The sequence below is a fragment of the Hemicordylus capensis genome, chromosome 2 (genome assembly GCF_027244095.1).
Source record: "Hemicordylus capensis ecotype Gifberg chromosome 2, rHemCap1.1.pri, whole genome shotgun sequence".
Lineage (NCBI taxonomy): Eukaryota > Metazoa > Chordata > Lepidosauria > Squamata > Cordylidae > Hemicordylus > Hemicordylus capensis.
The window spans coordinates 44147773-44171428 of record NC_069658.1 but is presented as its reverse complement, the minus strand read 5'-3'; the positions used below and the strand labels follow the sequence as shown (position 1 = coordinate 44171428).

Here is a 23656-nt window from a genome sequence, read left to right as displayed (position 1 = left end):
AAGAGCTCAGAAAAGATAAATAATCCCCCGAGTCTTAGCTTACTTATGAAATGGACATCTGGGTCTGGGTCAGGTTACAAACCATGATACTAAAACTCAAATTGTAAGTTATTTGCCATGTGGAAGGGAAATAGCTGTTCTATGCTGCTATATGTGAATGAATTGCAAACTCCCAGATTATCTATGATAGAAAAATGAATATAGAAAGCCATACAAACAATATGCAGAAAAACATTGAGAAAAATAAGGCTCTAACAGCACTAATTAATGTTCATCTCCTCTCCTCCTTGCAATCAGCATTTATTTCAGAAGCCCTCTGGGCATATGGACATATAACCGGAGCAGAGGGATAGTGGGGGTCTGTCCGGGGAGGGCACGTCCCGGGAACGGGCCCCCTCCCCGCCCGCGTACTCACACAAAATGACCAGGGCAGCCAAGCTAAATTGATGCATGGTTTCACTGATCGTTTGGCAGCTTTGAAGGCAGCAATGGCTGCCATGGTGGCTCCAGCGGGTGCGAAGACTCCAGAGGAACCCAGCGGGGGGCAGCGCGACTGCCGCGGGATCCGCAGCGAGACGCCTCCGAAGAACAGGCGGGACAATGTGATGAGTCCCCGCAGGGGGTCTGGCCTTGGGGTTTGCCATGGAGCCCGCCAGGTGGGCCTTTTGGGTGGTTCCCCGGGCCGATGAACTGGGCCTCCCTGCATGCAACATGTAATCAGGTGTGGCGGGGAGGCAGGGCAGCCCGAGGCATGGGCCACCCCGGCGGGCGTCCCCACCGGTGGTGGGGGTGGGGGCTTTGGCGGGGGGCCGGTCCCCCGGGCGACCACCTGCTTCCTCACGTAAAGGAGCGCATTTGGAAGGGTGAGTTCATTGACGTTTTCCAGCTGCTCTTCAAGGAGCCCGAGCCCGTGGGCAAGGAGGGGGAACAGGATATGGACAAGGAAAAGACCAAGAGGAAGCCCATTGAGCGTAACTGGGGTGGTAACCGAGAAGTACCCCGAAAAAGGCCCCGCCCTCATTAAGTACTTTGACACTATTCATAGGGCATTCATGGATTTTTCGGGCAACTCCTGGGAGGCCTATGACCAGGCGTTCAGGGAACGCAGCTAACTACCCGGGCATCTCTTGGGAAAAGCAACACTCTGAGCTTTGGCTCAGAATCATGACGCCCTCCAGGCCTCTTACTGGCGAGCGCGCTGAGAGCGGGCATTTGATCTCCAGGACCCCGGCAGCTCCAGCAGCTTCCTCCGCCAGCACCCAGGGGGTTCAAAGTCCCTGGTATGCTGGGAGTTCAACAGGAGTGGGAAGTGCACTCATTCCCCCTGCAAATTCAGACACGAATGAGGCTTTTGCAGGGGGCGGCACGCAGGGGTTAGCTGCCCGCGGACAAAGAGCTTTAGGCCAGGCAACTTGGGCCCGGGAGGTGGCAAGGGGGAGGTGGCAAGGGGCCCTCTGCCACCCAAGGGGGTTGCCCTGGAAAGGGGGCCCACCCCAATTAGGATCTCTGTGGTTAGGAGGCTACTGCCCGACTACCCGGACGGGGAGCGTGCTCGCTTCTTGGAGGCCGGCTTCGCGGAAGGCTTTAGGATCCCATGCCGGCTTCCACGGAAGCTTACTCTAGCTAAGAACTTGAAATCGGTTGAGGGAATGGAGCACATAGTGCTTAAGAAAATCAATAAAGAGGTGGCTTTGGGCCACGTTCTGGGCCCCTTTAGCAAGCCCCCCCCCCCCCCGCAGACGCTGAGGATATCACCTCTGGGCTTGGTGCCTAAGAAGGCCCCAGGGGAGTTCAGGCTTATTCACCACCTCTCCTATCCCAAGGGCACCTCAGTCAATGATGGGATACCGGCTGAGCTGTGCTCGGTGCGGTACACCTCGTTTGATGAGGTGACGGCAATGGTCCAGGCCTGCGGGCCTGGGGCACTGACGGCTAAATGCGACATAGAGTCAGCCTTCCAGCTGCTGCCAGTCCACCCCGACGACTTTGACCTCTTGGGTTTTGCGTTCGGGGGGAAATTATTACATTGACAGGGCTCTCCCCATGGGCTCTTCGGTGTCTTGCGCGGCCTTTGAGGCCTTCAGCACGATGCTGGAATGGGCGCTGCGGCAGATGGCGGGGCTTAATTCCACGGCTCATTTTCTTGACGATTATCTTTTCGGAGGCCGAGCCAGCTACACCCAATGCTCTACGCTCTTAAGCTCATTCGTGGCCCTATGCAGCGAATTGGGGGTGCCCTTGGCCAGGGACAAGACTGAGGGTCCGTCCACCAGGCTGACGTTTTGGGGCATTGAGTTGGACACCCAGGGGCAGCTGTCGCGGCTGCCCAGGGACAAGTTGGAGACACTGAAGGCAATGCTGAGGGATTGCAGGCGGGCCAAGAAGGTCACGCTGCGCCAGCAGCAATCCCTGATTGGGCACCTCAATTTCTCCTGTCGCATGATTGCCCTGGGCTTCCCATTCTTGCGGCGTCTCTCAGACACCATGGTGGGATGCAGGCTGCCGCATTTTCGAATCAGGGTGACCACATCCATGAGGGAGGACATGAAGTTGTGGTTAAGCTTCTTGGACTCCTTCAATGGGGTTTCCTTTTGGAGGGCGTTGCAGCTCCTGGAAGCAGATTTTCAGGTGCAGTCGGACACTGCGGGCAGCCTCGGCTTCGGCCTGTATCTTTGGGGCAGGTGGTGCGCAGAGCAGTGGCCACGCGATTGGGCAGAGAAGGGGATCACGAGGGATCTCACTTTCCTTGAGCTTTCCCCCATAGTGGTCGCAGTGCACATCTGGACGGACCAGTTTCGCAACTCCACAGTGCGCTTCTGGTGCGATAACCTGGCGACGGTGCAAGTGGTTAACCGTCAGACCTCCAGGTCCCCCAGGGTCATGGGCCTGGTTCGGGCCTTGGTGCTGGCCTGCCTGCACAATAACATAGTGTTTACTGCGCAGCACGTGCCGGGAGTGCAAAACGACATTGCGGACGCTCTGTCTCATTTTCAGATGCGGCGCTTTCAGCAGCTGGCCCCCGACACTTTCCCAAGGCCCGAAAAGATGCCCGTCAGTTTGTGGAGCCTTGGAGTGTAGCCCCAATTTAAATTTTAAGATGTAAATCAAGGAGGAGGATTTTAAGATGTAAATCAAGGAGGAGGAGCTAATCCCTTGAGGCTTGACAGATCAGGGATGACGCTTGACTCCTGCCCCTCAGCAAGCGGCACCGTATACGTATGGCTGTGCAGCATTGTTGGGGAGGTCGCTGGGGAGGTTGGAAACCTGACCTTAGGTCGGCAAAGAGGGGCGCCTCCGCTGGAGAGCAGAGGGCCTGCCTGGAGCCAAGGTGCTATCGCCACGGTCTGATAGGTGGGGGCGGCCATGGCGTGGCCGGCCTAGTAGGCACCGCACTGCTGTGGGGGGGATGTCTATGCAATCCCAGCCAATCAGCCTGTACCATAAACCTCAATAAACTGACCGTTCCCTCCATAGCAATGTCTCCGTGTCTCCTTGGGGGGTCCGGGCACAACAATAGATTCTAGGTCAGCTCGAATATGAGAGATTTTGTCCACACAAAAAATTCATTAAAAGCTTCACAGCAGCTAACTGATGCCTCCAAGCCTGGAGGAAAGGGGCCTGTATAAGTCCCCTCACTACCCTTGACAATTCCTCTGGATGCAATATGACAATTCCACTGGACCTGCAGATTCAATATGCGCACCGAAGAATTGTTTCTTTGCTGCATTTTATTGCCAGGGCATAGGTCTACAACTGTGCCCTGTGCTGTAATCTGTCAGAATCAAATTTAGTCCTTCTCGATTTGAACTCTAATCATCTATCTAGCCACTTCAGTTCCTGTAGTTCTTTTGTATACCATGGAACTAATTTAGAAGTGGTTTGGAGGGGACACTTAGGAGCAATTGAGTCTATCATCCTAGTGAGCTCATTATTCCAGTTTTACACCATGGTATCAACAGGATCACCAGCAGAGCCAACATTAAAACTCACCAAGGTTTATTGGAATCCTATTGGATCCAATTGCCTCCTCAGGCAGACCATCCTAATAGATCAGGCCTGCACAACATATGGCCTGTGGGCTGCATGCGGCCCATGAGGCCTTTTTTCCTGTCCCCCAGGGCTATTTCCCCTTCCTCCCCCTGCTGCTTAACGCCCCCCCCCCCAATTCCAGCCGCTGTGCGGCCAAGGAGAGTGCGGGTGTTCTTCCTTACCCTCCGCCACGGCAGCAGCGGCGCACAGCTGCAGAAATCAGAGCGACACTCAGGCCTGCCATTTGGCCCAGCTCTTAACTGCGCAGTCTCTTAACTGCGCAGGTGTGCCTCACAGTTGGAAAATGATGCCGGGCCAAATAGCAGGCCTTAACGTCGCTCTGAATTCTGTCGCTATGCGCCTCCGCCGCTGCCGTGGGGGAAGGTAGGGAAGGACACCCGCACCACAACAGCCATCTCCTCGGCCGCACGGTGGCTGGAATTTGGCGGGGGGGGGGCGGTTAAGCAGCAGGGGGAGGAAGAGGAAATAGCTCCGGGGGCATCTCCTCAGCTGCGCGGTGACTGGAACTGGGGGGGACAGCGGTGGCGATGAGGTAGGAGGTGGTGGTGGACAGTGACTCCACGAGGGAGTCCAGTGGCGGGGGCAGGCAAAAATGGCAGGGATGGAAGGAGCCCGGCGGGGAGAGAAAGCGTTGCCGAGGGATGGAGAGGGAAAGCTGATAGTGGTGGGAGGAGAACGGGGACCTCCGGAACAACAGGGAACGGACTCTCTCTCACCAAGATTGCTCCATTCTCTCTCTCTCTCGCTCTCTCTCTCTCAAACCAAGCCTCCTGCTGCATCCTTTCCATCTTTCTTTCCCCTTCTCCCTTCTTTTCCAAAATTATGAGAAAAGCTCTCATATTTTTTTTCCTTAAAAGTGTTACATGTTATGTGTGATGATCTGGCAGAGGTGGAAAGGAAGAACAATGCATTTTATTATGTATTTTGTACAGATTATATAATATTTATATTATTAGAATGAATTTTAATTCAACTTATTTCATATTAATTTAATCAATCTTGGCCTGCCAGAACATAAAAAGTTAAATATTGATTAAATTCATTTTAATTCATTTTTAATTCATTTCACTTTAATTTGGTTGATTGATTGATTGATTGATTGATATTAAGTGTTACTCTAATAATCAGCACCCTAAGAATTGACCTCGGCCCCCATGAACCTCTACCCTTGTAGAGGTGACTAGTGGCTGCAAACTGAATCTTCACCAGGTGGTGGTATGTCCATGACAATGGGGAAAACATAGGAGTCCCCACCCATGGAACACCTTCCTGATCAGAGCAAAAAACCCAAAATCAAGCGTGTGACCAGCAACATGGATTGGACCTGAGACCATTTGGGAAAGGCCCATAGTTGTAATGGCCACTATGAACTCCCAAGCTGCTCCTGCCAATTCAGTCCCAAAGTGAACATTGAAGTCACCCACCACCATCAACCTGGGCATCTCCAATGCCAATGCTGCAACCAAATCTAACATCTCGGTTAGGGATTCTGTTAGGCAACAGAGTGATTGGTACACCAACAAAAGTCCCAATCTAACCTTGGTCCCAAGTCTCAAGTACACACACTCAATATAGGCAGGTGCTCTGACAGGGATCCTGGTAAGGCATATAAACCACAGCCACTCCTCCTTCCTGCCCAAGTCCTCTCACCTGCTCCACAACAGAGTATCCTGTAGGAAGAATCTGGGACCAAACTGGGCCATTAGCCTCTCCCAACCAGGTCTCTGTAATGCATGCCAGATCGGTTCTCTCGTCCACAATCAAATCATGGATAAATTCTGATTTATTTTGGACCAACCTGGCATTGCAAAGGAGCAAGCTGAGGTTCCATGGGTAGTTGGCACAGTTCCCCAATGTCAAAGAACTGACAGGGCTCTTTCAAACTTAAACAAACTATAGTTTATTATCCCCTCAACCAGCCCATTACCACCTCCCATATTTTGTGTGTGTGTGTGTGTGTGTGTGTGTTTTCAAAGTGGTTTACATAACAAAAAAGTATGAAAAAATTGTTCCCTGTACAAAAAACTTTTCACTCTTTTAAAAAGGAAGGAGGAGGAGGAGATACCAGCCACAGCCACTGGAAAACACTGGAAAGTGTTTTGCAGGTTTGAATAGGGACAGTTGCTCTCACCCTGCTAAATATAAGGGAGCCGCCATTAAAGTATGCATCTGCGTCCAGTTAGCAGAGGGTGTGCCAGATCACTGATCCATTTTGTTGAGTCTTGTGATGGGCAGCAGCTCTCCAGGGTCTTAGACACGGAGCCTTTCCCAACCCTACCTGGAGATGCCTGGGATTGAACCTGGGAGCTCTGGGATGCAAAGCACATGTGAGCTACAGGCCACCCCACATTTCACCCACTCTGTATGACAGATATGATCCATCTGCTCCACAAGCACAATTCACATTGGTGTGCCTTTGGCCTTTATTATCCTGCTAAATGAGCAAAGAGGCACTTTAAAAGTGGCGATTCTCTCATATTTAGCAGGGGGAAAGCAACCGACCCTGTGCAACCCCAGCACAGCATCTCTCCAGTGGCTGTTGCTGGTGTCTATCTTTTAGATTATGAGCCCTTTGGGGACAGGGAACCATCGTATTTATTATTTATTTTTCAATGTAAACCACTTTGAGGAGTTCTGTTGAAAAGCGGTATATAATTTTATTCATTCATTCATTCATTCATTCATTCATTCATTCATTCGATATCTATACCGCCCTTCCAAAATGGCTCAGGGTAGTTTGCACAGAGAAATAATAAATAAATAAGATAATAAGATAAATATTTGTCACTGTTGTAGTAGTAGTTTTCTCTCATTGTGACACTGACAGTACAATCAATTGCCAGCCTTATTTTCTTGTGTGCGTCATCCTGGCTGTTAGAGATTTTTGTCTGGGATGGGTCCTGCTTCAGCACAAAAGACAAGAGTTGACAAATCAACCTTCCAGGCATTCTCTGCTGCTTAGAGTCCCGAAATTTCACAGGCAACACTGGTTTTCCAATAACATGCTGAAATTCTGTGAAGAGCCACCCTGGGATTTTTCCCCCCACTCCTTCCCTCTCACCCCTCAAATCTTGAAGCAGATGGCTGTCCTCAGACGCTTCAAGTCTTTCGTTAGGCAGCCATCCTTCTGATTTACACACCCAATATTCCCTGCATGAAGAATACAGATTTTAATCCTACGAGAATAAACTGGGAGAGTAGAAACAATTACATGTTTGCCCCTTGTGCATTATTAACTCAAAACTGAAGATAGACATCTGCTGAAGCTATATTTTTTAATTTATTCCAACTGCAACAGCTTAACTGAAAGCCTACTGTGAGCACATAATCACCCCAAAGATGATATTTTGAACATCCTTGACTAGGGCTCTAGAGACAGCAGAGCTCTGAGAAAAGTAGCTCAATGGTATAAGCACATGATTTTTGCATATAGCATTCCCTGGTTCCATTTTTTAAAATCATCATAATATTGGCAAAAATTGACATAAGATTGGCAAGGATCACGCCTTCTGGCAAACATAAAGCTGCTCTTATGGAAGGGATCACCACAGGACATAATAGCAGGAAGAGGTGCTGTAGCTTGATGCTCTCCATACAGAAGATCCCAGGTTCAATTCTTTGTACCTCTAGGGAGGACTAGGAAAAAACCTTTGTCAAACCCTGAAGGGCCGGTGCCAGTCAATACTGACTTATATGGACCAACGTTCTGACTCAGTATAATGCAGGGTCATATTTCAGAGGTAGGTTTTGCATGCAAAATGTCCCAACTCCCAAGTTCAGTCCTTAGTATCTCCAGCTAAGGGACCACAGATCTAGGAGTGACTTTGATCTGCTTGAAACCCTGCAGGGTCGTGACGAATCATAGTAGTCGGCAGTAGGCTAGACTCAGTATAATGCAGTTTCATCCATCCTCTGGAATACAAGACAATTGCAGGCTAAGTTTATTAGGTTAAATTTATTCATGACCAGGAAATAAAATCTAAGTCTTTATTATACAGAAGTTTGCAGAATTTTCTGTAAATCAAAAATAAACTTTATTTCCCATGCATTGGGGTTCAGCATAATATTAGCAAGATCTCTGCACTGCACATTATTTAATTTGAACAGCCTTGTTGAATTCTCCGCGTTCTAATGTTTGAAATGGAATAACCTGAAACCCTTGTAAACTCACTGGCTGACATCCTGACTAACAAAGCATGCACACTTTGGAGGACTGTTGGGGTGTGATGGGAGTCCTTGCAAAACTCCCCCAGTCCCTCTGGTTGCATGCTGTGCAAGAGCCCTTAGAGTGTGGAATGCTCCCCATGCTTCAGAAGGGTTCTGCAAGTTCAGAGGCATGTTGAGTGTCACTGAAATTTCCATATCCATAGCAAATTGCTGGGTTGGGGTGTCTATTATTACGCGCTCTGAAAACACAATGTTGCTTAGAGAATGCTACAAATATTTCGCCTAGGATTACAGCATGCACTTTCCCACCTACACATCATTAGCAGACCCCTGCTTCCAACCAGCCAATGAACATAGCACTGAAAACAGTTGGGAAACCAGTTGTGTGACAGATAATTTTCTCTAATCAACTATAGCTGTGAAGATCAGTGATACCCGAAACGCTTGGTAGCCACTTTGGGACATGTATACACTGACATGCAGCAAAGGACATACTGAAAACTGGGGTGCTTGCTCATGAGTAGGTCTCTTCCCAGATAGCAGCAAGCTGCCACACTGATACTCGAACACTTCTACTAGTGAGCAGGGACAGTGCCAGGTAGCGGAGATGCTCACAAATCCTTATGCTGTGCCTGCCCGCCCACCCGCCCCCTGCCCCCACCCCCATGGTATATGCCAGTGCACTCCAGTTAGTTGCCCTTGCATTGGGCAGCTTCTGGAGGGGACCAGAGGGCACATATGTACACTGGTCCCCTGCTCCCCTTGAAGATGATGCTGAGCACTAGGAAGGGTAATTGGGCCATGAATGTGCTCCTCCCTCAGTCCCACCACCAGAGTGGTGGTGCTGAAGGAGGAGTATGTCCCTGCTGCCATGCTGCCTATCTGTCCCTGGAAAACCTCAACAGGCCATCCCTCTTGGAGGCTGCAGTGCATGTGCATTGGCCATCTGCGTGGCCGGGTCATGCTCTGGCCCTGCAAATGGTCAGTATGCATGTGTGGCAGCCTCCAAAATGGCCACTGCCAGTGCTGAAATGCTCAGAATGGTCCAAAAATGCCCCAAAATGAGCTGTTTGAGACCGGAGGGAGGCCAGTGAGGGGAGGGCGAACCTCAGGAGACTGAACCCTCGAGCTGGGCCAGTTCGAGTGCAAGCCAGCTCAACCTCGAGCCAGCTCACACATCCCCAGCAGAATACCTGAGTGAATCCCTGAACTATTCTCTCTCAATGCTATCATTCCAGAAATTGCCTGTTCAGTTGACTGAAAGCAGCAGTACTTTGCTCTGATTCAAGTTACATATAAGGGCCAATCTACAATGATATTTCCTTTGAGGATGTAAGTAAGCCTGCTATACAAAATTAAATGTTGTAGTTATTCTCTTTGCAACAACCCAACAAATCTCTTTTTGTATCGGCTTTGACCGTCACCTACCACCCTCCTTACAATCTTCATCAAGCAGCCATATTTTGCAGATCACTGCCTATCCCCTTGGTTCACTGTCAAGATCTAGATATTTGGGGGCAAGTGACATTTATTGCCTTTGTGTCCTTCTTGTGGGCTTCGTGGAATACTGATCCAGATGGACCTTTAGAATAATCCTTCTGGATCAATCTTACATTCTTCCCTTCTCTCTACTGCTACAGCACAAAAGCTGGTCTTGTGGTAGCAAGATTGTTGTCCTCTTTGCTAAGCAAGGTTTGCCCTGGTTTGCATTTGAATGGGAAACTACATGAGCACTGTAAGATATTCTCCTTAGGGGATGGGGCTTCTCTGGGAAGAGCATCTACATGTTTGCATGCAGAAGTTTCCAAATTCCCTCCCTGGCATCTCTCGATAGGGCTGATAGAGACTCCTGCCTGTAATCTTGCAGAAGCCACTGCCAGTCTGGGTAGACAATACTGAGCTGGATGGACCAATGGTCTGACTCAGTATACAGCAGCTTCCTATGTTCCTAAACACAAGAATTTTTTTTTTAAAAAAAATACCTGTAGTAAAAACCCAACTCCTGCCCCAACAAAATGACATCCTATGCAGCCACCAAGGGTCTCCCGGCAGTGGTAAAGCTGGTGCTGTAATGGGAAGTTTGAAGGGCTTTTAAAATCTTACTGGACTGGTTCAAACAATACAGCCAGCAGCACATATGGAGGGGGTGCCTGGAGAGGGACATCCTCTCAGGGATGCGCTGTCTCCACAAATATCTCAGCACCCTTGTACATAAGTGTGTGCTTAGAGACCATTCAAATGAACAGCTCCCACACATGACTAAGGAACAATCTGGGGGGAAGCATCAATACGGTTGTGGAGCATGCTCCAATGAGTGCGCTCTCAGAGCGCCCTCTTCCTGTTCATGTGTGCTGCCAGCTGTATCACTTAAACCAGCCCATTAGCCTTGATAGCTATTAGATCCACAGAGAACTTCAAGAAAAGATATGGCAGTGCTGCAGGCACATGTGACGTGTCTGCCCTTGTTTCAATGGAAGCAACAATTCCAGGAAATATATGAAGGAATTTACCTTCTTGGAGTAATCACCATGCCTCCTGTAACAAATTTATGCTGACTGCACACCAAACTGGCAATCTGGGCCCTTTAAAGCTTTCAAATGTGATTTAAACTTCCATGCAATTTATATAGGTCAAAGGAAGAAAGGCCATTTTTCATGCTTTCGTTTGGATGAAGTTGCCTGTTTTAGCACTTAATTAACAGCCCCTCTGATATGGTTGGAAAACTGTGATGTTTCTAAGCTGTAATGCACTGCCAAACTTCATATTTCTACCTTGCTGTCTACCTTGCTATTTTAGACGGAGTAAATTTATACACATTTATATTAATAAAAAAAGGGAAATGTTTTACTAACTTCTAACAAAAAGGTATTTATAGCTCAATACCCATCTCTGTCCAGTATGTTTGCACGAAACAATAAATGAAATGGAAGAGCCAGAAACACTTTTTAATGACATTTTGGGGGAAAATATACTCTTTTTTAAAATGTGGAAATAGAAATATGCTCTTTTCCAAAATGTTGAGTGAATTCATTTGGATTTGTTGACTTATACGGACAAACATTTCGGGACTACTTTGATAGCTTTAGTTAAGTGAGTTTTATTGTTGTTTTTATACTGGTGGCTGATGTTAGTGGAGTTGCCAAAACCACCCATGAAGTTTTCTCAGGATGTTTATGGATGTGCCAGAGATCTGATCAACTAGGCCTCCACCAGGGCTTGAAAAGCAACACACAATTTGCACCCAGACCAATAAAGACACAAGACACATAAATGGAATTAAACATGGGCTACAACTTTATTAATCAAATTGGAAGAATGAGAGGATTGGTGTTCCACCACCCCACACAGTGCGGAAGCTAACGATTCACTGATCCCAGTGCATTCACCTACAGAGAACGGGTGATGCACCTTGGCTCCAGCCAGCATCATCCCTGTGGTTAATGCTGCCATCTTAGCCAACCTATGTCAAAGCAGCCTGCCTCAAGCTCACCCCAGTCAAGCCATGAGGTCCTTTAATGAGGGTGAAACCTTGGCATGCAGGAGTAACTCCGGGGCCAGTGCTCCTTGAGCCATGAAGCCTCTAAGGACTGCCAAGGACTCCTCCAGATGCCAAACGCTTTGCTTTAAGCTGTTCCCCATAAACTGTTCTGCCCACATTTACTGCACTGTGCCTGCCATTGTGACCGGGAAGGGATTACTAACTAACTAGGGCTAACAGTGAGAGGTAGGAGGGGGGAAAAAACCCAGCCAGGCCAATCATCAAGGGAGCAAAAAAAAAAAAATCCTACCCAGCCCCCAATAACGAGTGACCAGTAAAAAACAAACAAAAACAAACAAACATTGCACCCAGGGACGGGAGGGCAGGGGTTGCTGCTCAAAATGGACTGAGGGGGGAGGGGGGCTGCACAGCTCTGCCCTGCCTAAACCCCACCCCTAAAGCCCTTCAGCCAATGGCTGCAAGGGAGGCCTCATGCCTTTTGAAACCGAAGCTGGGGCAAGGGAGCTGCACTCTGAAGGTGTCGGGAGCGAGCAGCTGCAATCTTCCATTTTTTAAATCTCAAGAACTTGCCGAAGGACAAGAAGTGGACACCCTGGAGCATCCCTAGTTTATAGAGAGGGTGTTAGCTTGACTAATTAGAGTCCTACAAGAATATGTTTCAGGGAAGTTGTACTGAGCAATATAGCTTGAAGATAATAATTGAAACCCAATCAGCTGATAGAGCTAAAAGGTTTTTTCCAAGGTGGACAAGTGGAGAGGTCATGCTATTTTCGAACTTCTTGTGATAGAGTCTACTAATTTTTAAATACCTAATTTCTATCCTGGATTTACAGAACCGTCTAAGAAATTTCACTTGTCTTTAAGAAACTTATGCAGTTTCCTTTGAAAGTTCTCATATGTTTTGCCTTGGGAAGAAGCATACATTCACTCCAGATTTCACTTTGTGTCAAATTTCTGTGCCAATCCTATTTTGTATAGACTTTGCTTTCACAAAGCTAGCGAAAGCTAGGATCTCTTAGTAATCCTAAGCAGGAGTCATGGGGGAAATGAGCTTATCAGCAATGCCTTCCATGTCCACACACCTCAATCAGTAAATTGTATTAAATGTCACTATTTCCCAATTGTTGCCATGCATGCAGCATTGTGGTCTGTGCTTGCTTACACACACACACACACACACACACGTTAAGTGACATGCCAGGGTGGGGCTTCCAGTGCACTTTGGGAATAATCTATATAGGACTTTACATGCATACACACACACACATAACACACACTGATTGATGGCAGTGAGCACCAATAGGAAAGCCTCATTTTTCATCCACTTTTGTTACTATCCCTCAGAGACCTTAAAGATTGCTATGAATCCTAGTGATTTCCTTTTCCTTTGATCTTCCTGTTGCTGAGCCTGGGGCAGCATTACATTCTACCAACTGAACTCTGTTTTGTTTAGTTATACTAAGCTTGAATAATTAGTTGTTAAGCTATAGAAGGGTCTCATTAGGACAAAGCCAGAGCATTACTATAGGCCACAAACCTCTCTGGCAGGGAGACAACATAGGCACGTATCTCATATTCTGTCCCATCAAAGCTTTCAAGTTATGAAATAAATTGCTCCCAAACCAGGAAACTCCCTAAAGGATACGAATCTCAGGAGCACTCACTCCATTTCCCCAGGCTCCATGGGAAGAGGGGGAAAGTATCCTTTTAAAAGTCAAATGGTGGGATGTGGCACCCTCACGACAGGGAGGATAGCATAGAGGCATTTTCGTCTTACCCCTGCCAATCCTGGTAAGTAGTTTGAGGAGGGAGGACACTTTGCTTCAAACTATCAAAGAGTTTGGCTCAAACTGAAGCAGACTCTCTTGAAACGGAGTGGGGCCGAAGAAAATTGGGAACCCTTCAAAAGCTCCAAAGTGATTTCCAAAGCACAGTAGCTCCACTTCACATGGGCCTACTAATCATATCCTCACAGACTGCTCAAGATGGAAAGATATATCCCTACCAATATATCCCTCTATAAATCTATCCATGGGCCTCAATGTGTCCATATAATATCTAAAGTTAATATGTTTGAGCTTCACAGCATACCCTTTCAAGGCCATTAAACTGCGGTGAATTTTTCACCAAGAGTTTGACAGGCTGAGCTGTCACCTGGCAAATCAACACACACCTATTCTTTGGTGCTGCCAATATGTGGAGACGCAAAGACAGTACAATCAAAACAAACTCCCCCCCACCCCACCGCTTCATTGTTATGACAAGCAGTAGATGAGCTTTGGGTTCCGGACAATAATGTGAGATTAGATCAAGGAAATGGTTGAAAACCCCATTAAATCATTTATGAACGAGTGTAAGATGTCTTGCATATTCTTGTCAACAATTGAACTTAGCAGAGGTTTCCTTGATGCTATCATCATCTTGGAGTACAGTGAAGTGGGTGGAGGGATGTTTTGTGTCCACTTTGTGAATTTACTTATTTATTTAACATATTTCTATACCGCCCAAAACTTACGTCTCTAGGCGGTTTACAACAAGATTAAAAAGTAAAACATTAATTTTAAAAAAAAATTAAAAGCAAGAAATTTAAAACACAATTTAAAATTTTAAAACAATATAATAAAAACAACATTAAAACAATCAAAACAATATCAGTTAAAAGCCTGGGTGAACAGATGTGTTTTTAAAGACTTTTTAAAAGTTGTCAGAGATGGGGAGGCTCTTATTTCACTATGAATGAAGATGAATCAAAAATAATTATTGGGGGGTGGGGTGAGGTGCATAAACAATGCCAAAATATAGCACTACTAATTATACACCCCTGAAGTACTGAACACTGGGGTAAGAATGTGATAAGTCATATTGCACCCTGCTCCCTAAAGGGCCTGCACATTCTGCACAAAATACACCATCTTCTTTGCCCCCATAAAGAGCTAGTCTCATAAGCTGCACTCCCTCCCTTGAATATGAGTTGCCAGTCTCAGCATTCATTTCCAAAAAGAAATAGCCTCAGACTGGATTTCCAAATTAACAGCAGCACCTTTTCATCTCTGAGATGTTATCTGAGGTCTGTCTCCACTTACCACCAGGACATCTGGTAGCGACTGTGAAGGACGAGAAAAAGGACTCCTGAGATCCCCTTCTTCCGCATTCCAAGTTCCAGTCACCCTCAGTAGTCCAAGGAGATGGCCAGTCCAAGCTATGGCCATGATCGACTCGGGAGCCACAAACTGTTTCATTGATCTAGACTTTGCAAACACACACCAGATACAATGGGAACGCCTTAATGTACCACTAACAGTAGAAACTATTGATGGTCGGCCACTGGTTACGGGACCTGTAACCCAGCAGACAGAGCCACTCCAGCTGGATATCCAAGGTCACGTTGAGACTCTGCACTTCTTGGGAACCAAGGTGGGGCCTTACCCCATGGTTTTGGGGCTAAGTTGGTTAGCCCTCCATGATCCTAATATCACGTGGTCTCAAGGTGAGGTGGTCTTTACTTCGGACTATTGTCAGACGCATTGCTGGCCGGTTGCTGCCAGGGCAGGGGTGGAGGTCGAACCTTCTGCCAGTATTGCGGAACTTCCTGAGAAGTATCAGGACTTCGCTGACGTTTTTGACAAAAAGGAAGCGGACCAGCTACCCCCACATCGGCCCTATGACTGTGCCATCGACTTGGTACCGAGGGCGCCCTTGCCGGTAGGGCGAATCTACTCCCTCTCTGAACCAGAGTTGGCCGCTCTGCGGGAGTTCCTGAAGAAAAATCTACAGAGGGGTTTCATACGACCCTCTTCTTCCCCAGTGGCTGCCCCGTGTTGTTTGTAAAGAAGAAATGCGGGGAACTGCGGCTCTGCAATGATTATCGGGCCTTGAACAAAATCACCATCCAAAACCAGTACCCGCTGCCGCTCATTCCGGAACTCTTAGAGAGGCTTCAAGGAGCTACTATCTATACCAAACTGGACTAATGGGGGGCATACAACTTAGTGCACATTCGTAAGGGGGATGAATGGAAGACGGCTTTTCGAACTCGATATGGACACTGAGTACCAGGTAATGCCTTTTGGCTTGTGCAACGCCCCAGCCGTGTTTCAGCATCTGATGAACAACATTTTCCGAGACTACCTCGACCGTTTCCTGATCATTTACTTAGATGACATCCTGGTTTATTCCCCAGACCCCCAAACCCATTATAACCATGTCCGGGCAGTGTTACAACGGCTACGAGAGTATCGACTCTATGCCAAACTTGAGAAATGTGCCTTCGATCTCCCCGTCGTGGACTTCCTGGGACATCGAGTTTCACACAGGGGGATCGAGATGGATCCAGAGAAGGTCGAGGCTGTGGTGTCATGGCAACCTCCTCAAAACGTGAAAGACGTACAACGCTTCCTGGGATTCGCCAATTACTATCGGAAATTCATCCCCGGTTTTGCCCATCTTACTGCTCCTATCACGGATCTGCTCAAGAAAAAGACAACGTTCCATTGGGGACCCGAGGTGCAAAGAACTTTCAGCCAGCTGAAACACCTTTTTGTTTCCGAACCAATCTTACAGCATCCTGACCCATGCACCCCCTTTGTTGTGGATACAGACGTGTCCAGTGTAGCCATTGGGGCAGTTCTCTTGCAACCCCGCCTCCCCGAGGGTACTCTACTACCGTGTGCGCACTTCTCCAGAAAACTGAACTCCTCAGAAAAGAACTACACTGTCTGGGACAAGGAACTGCTGGCGATCAAGGCAGCGTTTGAATTCTGGAGGCATTTGCTAGAGGGAGCACAGCAGCCCGTGGAGGTGAGAACTGATCACCATAACCTAGAATACCTACAGACTGCCCGTAAACTGAATCAGCGACAAATTCGCTGGTCCCAATTCTTTGCCCACTTCGATTTCAAAGTAACGTACATTCCTATCACCCACAATAAACAAGTGGACGCCCTCTCCCGGAAACCGGAATATGCCATAGAACCTGTAATGGAACAGAAAGCCACTGTAATACGAACTAAGAATTTCGCTGCAACAATCCAGAGTCCCATGACCAAAGACCTATTGCAAGCTCAACAAACACAGGACCCCTTCGTGCAAAACCGTATCCGAGAGTTGAACCAAGCCAGACCGAACTATTCATCGGACTTTTCACTCCAACATGGTCTATTGTACTATCAGGATCAATTGTATATACCAACAGAAGACCTCCGAGCTCAGGTCCTGAAAAAATGTCATGACAGCCGCCCAGCAGGTCATTTTGGCCTCTACAAGACCCTACACCTGGTTTCCCAGGAATTTTGGTGGCCCAAAGTATGCCGAGATGTGGAGAATTACATATGTACGTGCCCCACGTGTCGGCGAGCCAAAGATCAGCGTGGGAAGCCCACAGGACTACTCCACCCCCTGCCGACCCCAGAGGCCCATGGAAAATGATCTCCCTAGATTTCATTGTTGATTTGCCAACTTCTCAAGAACACAACACCATTTTGGTGGTTGTGGACCTGTTGTCGAAAATGGCTCATTTTATCCCGTGCTCGGGAACCCCCTCAGCCCAAGAGATGGCCAAACTGATCATCTAGCAGGTCGTCCAGTTCCACGGCTTGCCTGACGAGATCATCTCCGACTGCGGACCCCAGTTCGTCGCCCGTTTCTGGCAGGTTTTGTTCCGTCTCCTTGACGTGTGAGTACACCTCTCCTCGGCGTACCATCCGCAATCTGATGGTCAGACCGAACGGACAAATGCCACGCTGGAACAGTACCTATGGTGCTATGTAAATTACCAACAAACAGATTGGGTGGACTTGTTACCTCTTGCAGAATTCGCCTACAATAATACCCCACATGCATCCACCCGACAGACACCCTTCTATGCGAACTACGGGTACCATCCCCGCTACTTCCCAAACACCTGCACTTCGGTCTCCTCCGTCCCTGCAGTTGACCAGTTCCTTGAGGAACTTCGGGCCGTACAAGACATCCTAAAAGAACAACTGGATTGCGCAAAGAATGCATACATACATGCCGCAGACTCCAAAAGACAAGCAGGTCCAGTCCTGAAAGTGTGGGATCGGGTCTGGCTGTCGACCCAACACTTCAAGACACGTAGACCATGCAGAAAACTGGACACCCGCTTCATGGGGCCTTACCCAATTGTCGCCCAAATCAACCCCGTCGCCTACCGCCTTCGCCTACCCCCCAGCCTGCGCATTCACCCAGTCTTCCATCGGTCCTTGCTAGTCCCAGAGGGCCCTACCCTTCCCTGGCATGGGCAGGAAGTACCTCCACCTTCGGTGTTGGTGGACGGAGAGGAGGAATTCGAAGTCAAAGAGATCCTGGACTCGCGGGTGCGGCGTGGACACCTACAATACCTGATCGACTGGTCAGGGTACGGGCCCGAAGAACGTTCATGGGAAAATGCCAGTGATGTTCATGCACCTGAGCTCGTGCGCCAGTTTCACCGGTCTCATCCCACCAAACCCAGACCCCCGGCCCCAGAGGGGGAGCACCCTGGGGAGGGCTGTAGTGTCATGCCCTCAATCTCAGACAGCGAGGAGGAAGGGGAAGCTGTCAACTTTCCAGCCGATGCAGGAGTGTCTGAGGGGCAGAGCCCGGCTGTCAGTGTTCATATGGTAGATCCAGCTAATGATTCAGAGCAGGCACAACAACCTGAGACAGCAGAAATCGTGAAGGACCAATCCGAAGAGCAGCTATGCAATCAACCTTCACTGACTCCACAACAGTGGAGTCAGACTGCGTCTTACAAGACGCAGGACTCAATTAGAGACTATTAGGAGGAGCAAATGCCTCTTGCAGAGGGCTGATAAGCCTTGAATTCCTGCCAGCTGGGAGCTCTCGGCTTGCACTATAAATTACGTCACTAGCTTTCTACTCACTGCTGAAAAGCAACATTTGTCAACCTCCATGTCGACAGCGTGCAGCCCAGTCTGGTCAAGATGAACTTTCCGGCCATATCCTGTTGCAGCAGCTCCGTTTTGTCCCGTGATCTTCCCTGACAGTTGGCCAGACCCTGACAGCGACTGGGAACCGGGCCTTTTCTGTAGATGCCACTGGGCTGTGGAATGCACTCCTGACAGAAATCCATAGCTTGGGCTCATCGTTGGCCTTGGAGAGAACCCTTAAAACTTATTTGCTTGGCCTGGTCTTCCAAGGTTTTTAAATTGTTCTTAAATGTCTAACTGTTTTAAAATGGTTTAAAATGGTTTTTATATTGTCTCAAGTCAATGTTTTAAATGATTGCTTGTGTGCTTTTTGTTGTTGTGCACCACCTTTTGATGGGGCAGGGGAGGGGAATAATATAAAATAAAATAAATAATAGTCCCCACAATTGTCTCAGAACTCACTCTCACTGTAGCCTCCAATCAGTGCAGGCTAGTCATTTGCTGATCATCTGTGCAGGTTGGTCATTCAACCTCGTGAATGAGCAGCCTGCACAGTTCATGTTAAAACCGGAACTCTGCATGTCTCAGCTGGGTACCAAAGTCAAACTTCATCTAGAGTCCCAAAAAGCCTAGGACCAGTCATTCTCCTGCTTCTATAAGGCTACCCTACCAATACATTTCTCTGCCTTCACTGGATAATGGCTGGCAGCAGTATGATTCTTTGCTACTCATTTTTGCCAAACCGAAAGGCACTGGGCTGCTTCTGAGCTGCTTCTGGGCTGTGTAGCCTGACAACCAGCTCCTAGAAACCAGCTGGTTGTCAGGCTACAAGCCTGACTTCACCCTGAGAGCAATGATCAACAGATCAGCTGCCCAAACTTATCTTCTTTTTAAGTGCATATGTGGAAGTTCTTTGGTATTGACCACTTATTCTCGATGAAAGGTTCATAGTGACCAGATGGCTGAGTGCCATCACCTGATGTGTTAACTTTCCCATTTTGCACCTATTTAATTTATTCTTCTCTGACCTAGACTGAAGAGTGGAGAGGAGAGGATTTTAAAACTTAAACAATAAAAAGCAGGGGGGAGGGGTCCAAAAATGGCAGGAACCATAGGAGGCATCTTTGCTTGCAGATGGCAAACCACTTCCTTTCTCTAAATGTCTATATGAGAACTCCCACACCTACAACAACAACAGGGGCAGAACTTTCATTTTGCACACAGGTTCCAAGAACCCGTGCACAGCTTCTACCAGGGCTGCTATGCTCAATGCAACGCCCCTCAGTGCCTCTTCTCTCCTCACAATGTGCGAGGCACCCCTTTTCTCCCCACTGCATGCATGCATGTCAGTGGAGGAGGCAGCATCCCCCCTGAGGAGGCAGCCCAGAGTAGGTTGCCTTGCCTTCACCACTCAGCTGGCCACCATATATGCATGATGGCCAATTGGCCAGCTGAGTGGTAGGCACAGTTCAGTGGCAGACCACCCCAGGCTGCTCTGTGAGGGAAGCTGCTGCTAATGCCACATGCGTACAGCAGAGAGAGAAGGGGCATCACGTGTGCGTGGGGGGCACTGCCGGGGGGGGGGACCTATGCCATCCCCACACCACTGAACAGGAGAGCATTTAGTCTCTAAATGCTTTTTTTAAAATTATAAAATCTAAAATAATATGATGTAGAAGTTTACAAAACAGATTAGGCATTGTGGATAATGAAAGAAGTATCAAAATCACCATCAGTAACACTATGGGTATTATCCAAACTATTACATATCTTTGTGCAAAATAAAGTCATACTTCCTGATGACCTACAGCAATCCTGCCACTGAAATTAGCTGAATGCAATATTTTTTTACACTGGCATATGCGCAGGGGAAATTTCTTTTGTAGTTTTTTGAAAAAATTCTGAATATCATACTTCCCAATTACCTACAGATACCCAAATTTGCATGAACACTCCTGCCACTTAAATTAATTGAATGTACTACTGTTTTATAGCTGCTTCCCTCATAAACACAAAGTAATCCATGAGCCAGCATGGTGTAGTGGTTAGAGTGCTGGACTAGGACCGGGGAGACCCGAATTCAAATCCCCATTGAGCCATGAGATGAATGGGGATCAGTCACTTCTCTCTCAGACTAACCTACTTCACAGGGTTGTTGTGAGGAGAAACTTAAGTATGTAGCACACCGCTCTGGGCTCCTTGGAGGAAGAGCGGGATATAAAATGGAAATAATAATAATAATCTGACATAGATTTAACTAAATGTTCTCCTTCTCCTTTCTGTCCCCTTTTCTTTCTGACTCCACCCTCCATAGTCTCTACAGGATCTCCACTAGAACAAACTTCTGAACAACAAAACATAAAAGAATGCTAGATCGAATACAAGTATGTTTCACACCGGAATATGCTCAGAGAAATATTTGATTTTTTTCCTGTATTTTTTCCAATTCTAAACATAATCATATTTTAACTGTTATTGTTCTCAATAGATTTTCAAATTCAGTAATCAGATCAATAATTCCAAAAAGACATCATGCCCAAGGAAAGCGGAAGATCTTTCTCAGATTCAAATTTACTATGATTTAAAGTTATATGGCCATTATTCAATAAAATGAATAATGTTTTAAGTTGAAATCCTACAAATTTAAAGCTTTTCTTTTACTTCCTTTTTGCAAGCATATTAATAAAAAATTCTACCACATATATTTAATTTCTTTAACTTCCCTATAAGTGCAATCTATGCAAAAACGACTTTGGTCAACAATAGGCCTCACTTATCCTCCTGTAGTCTAACAAAGAAAAAGGGCTCTGTGGGCACCAGGAATCGGAATCAACTTGATGGCATACTTTACCTTACTAGTAGATACCTGTTTAAGGAGGAAATTACATTTTTCCAGTAACATATTGTGGTTTGAGTTCTGGGAAACTGTAGTTCCCCGTGACAGAAATTCTGCTGTGAGGAAGGAAGTTCAGATGCCCCCATTACAATTCTGAATTTATTATTTTTTCAACATTCTAGGAAAAGCTCTAAATGCATTTCTGAAGAATAACCGAACAACATAAACCACTTAAATGAAAATGTAGAGTACAGCAACTGATAAAATTTGAGGGCAAGGTATTATTTTTGGCATATGCGAAGCTAAGGCTGGGAGGACATATCAAACTATACTTTGTAAGCTGTGCTGTCTCATTGCAAATGTTTTTTAGTCAAGCTTAGACTGAAGATTGCTTCCAGTGACATAACTGGGTACAGCATTAGACTCATGGAAAATGAAATCCCATTCACAGTAACTTTACATGTGATGAGAAAGTAGTCTTCCAAGCACTTTGAAAGGGAAGCAGTTTGCAAAGTGGTTTATAAAGAGATGCAAAAATAAAAAATCAGGGTCACACTGTTGCTCTCCACAAGGGGTCCCTTCTAGGGATGTGCGAAACGTTTCGGATACAAAATGTTTTGTACCCAAAACAGCCTGTTTCGGGTGTTTTGTAGACAAAACAAAACACCCATTTTCCAGATCCAAAATTTTTGTATACAAAACAAAACGTCCCTGTTTCAGCTACAAAACGTTTTGTTGTTTCGGACCTCCATGTTGTGGTGATCTCTGAGTCAGTCTCCATTTTGTGTTTGACATCTCTTTGAATTTCCCACCCTTCCAGCCTTCTGATCCGTGACCTAAATCATGGGCTGACCTGCTGACAATTCCCTCCTTGTTCCCCATTGGCTCTTTTGCTTCTTGCCACTCTTCACTGACCCCACATTGGCCAGGGAAGGATTGCTAACCCATGGGGTGCTGGGTTCTGTTGATTCTGTGGTGTTCTGAGTGTAGATTTTTTGGTAGCATATGAGAGTGGATCCTTGTTTTTCACTGAAAATCTCATTTGCTACCAGAGAATCTACAATGAACACTTCAGAAACAACAAAACCCAGTACCCCACGGGCTTGTGGGTATGGGGGTGATTGTCACCCTATGTGCACTACACAACCCCTCACTCTGGGCACCCCCAGTGCCCCCAAAGTGGAATTATGGGCTGCTGAAACCTAAACCTCCATTATTCCCTATGGGAGAAATCTTAGACATGTAAACTTCATCAAATCACAAAAGAGCAGCCCTTTGCCCAATTTCTTTGAAATAATTCTAGAAGTTTCCTTGCCCCCATTGGGCAGTACCACCCACCACACTCCACTTTGGGTCATCCCTTTCCCCTTGATTTGAAGCGATACATTTGCTGGAATCTCCATTATTCCCTATGGGAAAATTCTTAAAGATGTGTAAACTTAAAAAATTCACAAAAAATCAGCCCTTTGCCTAATTCCTTTGAAATTTGGCTGCTAGCTTCCACCCATTGGACGCTACCACCACCACCCACTCTTATTGCCCTGGGACACTTTTAAAAAATCCAAATCGATTATGATTCGGAAAATTCGGCTACAAAACAAAACAGGGCTGATTCGGATTCTGAAAATTTGGGTACAAAACAAAATGGGAGTGTTTCGATTTGGATACAAATCGAAACAAGAAAATTCCAAAATGCACACCCCTAGTCCCTTCTTAAATATGGTCCCACCAACCTCTGGTGGCATACCAAGAAGCAAAGGTCACAACCAGAACCTCAGGATATACCAGAAGCAGTTTGGTTGTATTAAAAACCTCCAGAACAGGAATTTATTTTATCATAGCAGGGTGGTAAGACATACTGGGCTTGTCATAGCATCACAGAGCTTTCAGTGGGTTGGTCAAATGTTTGCAAGCATACAGACTATGATAGAACACCAGTACCACTTGAGGCCTCAAGGGAACAGAGAGAATCCCATAAAAAATCTCATGGTGGAGTTTTGAGAACATCAACTGCCCACCTGTTCTCATAATAAGCAATGGTTTCCAAAGTGTTCCAAATAAATATATGCGGCTTAACTGCATTAACTTTTTCAAATTTATCAAATTTTAAACTTTATCAAATTTTCTTCCCAAACCCTCAACTTTCTCTTATTCACTAATTCACTTCCTTCTATATATACAATCCCCCTCCCCAAAGAACATCATCAACTTTTT

At 46.8% G+C, this 23656-nt stretch overlaps 1 long non-coding RNA gene across 2 annotated transcripts; it reads left to right on the top strand.

Moving 5' to 3' along the window:
• Positions 1 to 4337: 4337 nt before the first annotated feature.
• Positions 4338 to 21308, top strand: LOC128348237 (uncharacterized). Of its 2 annotated transcripts, none has more exons than XR_008318023.1 (3): positions 4338 to 4413; positions 9456 to 9549; positions 20921 to 21308. It is a non-coding gene; the product is annotated as an uncharacterized LOC128348237 (long non-coding RNA). The 2 variants fall into 2 exon arrangements; XR_008318022.1 differs by lacking the exon at positions 4338 to 4413 and adding an exon at positions 4502 to 4582.
• Positions 21309 to 23656: the final 2348 nt, after the last annotated feature.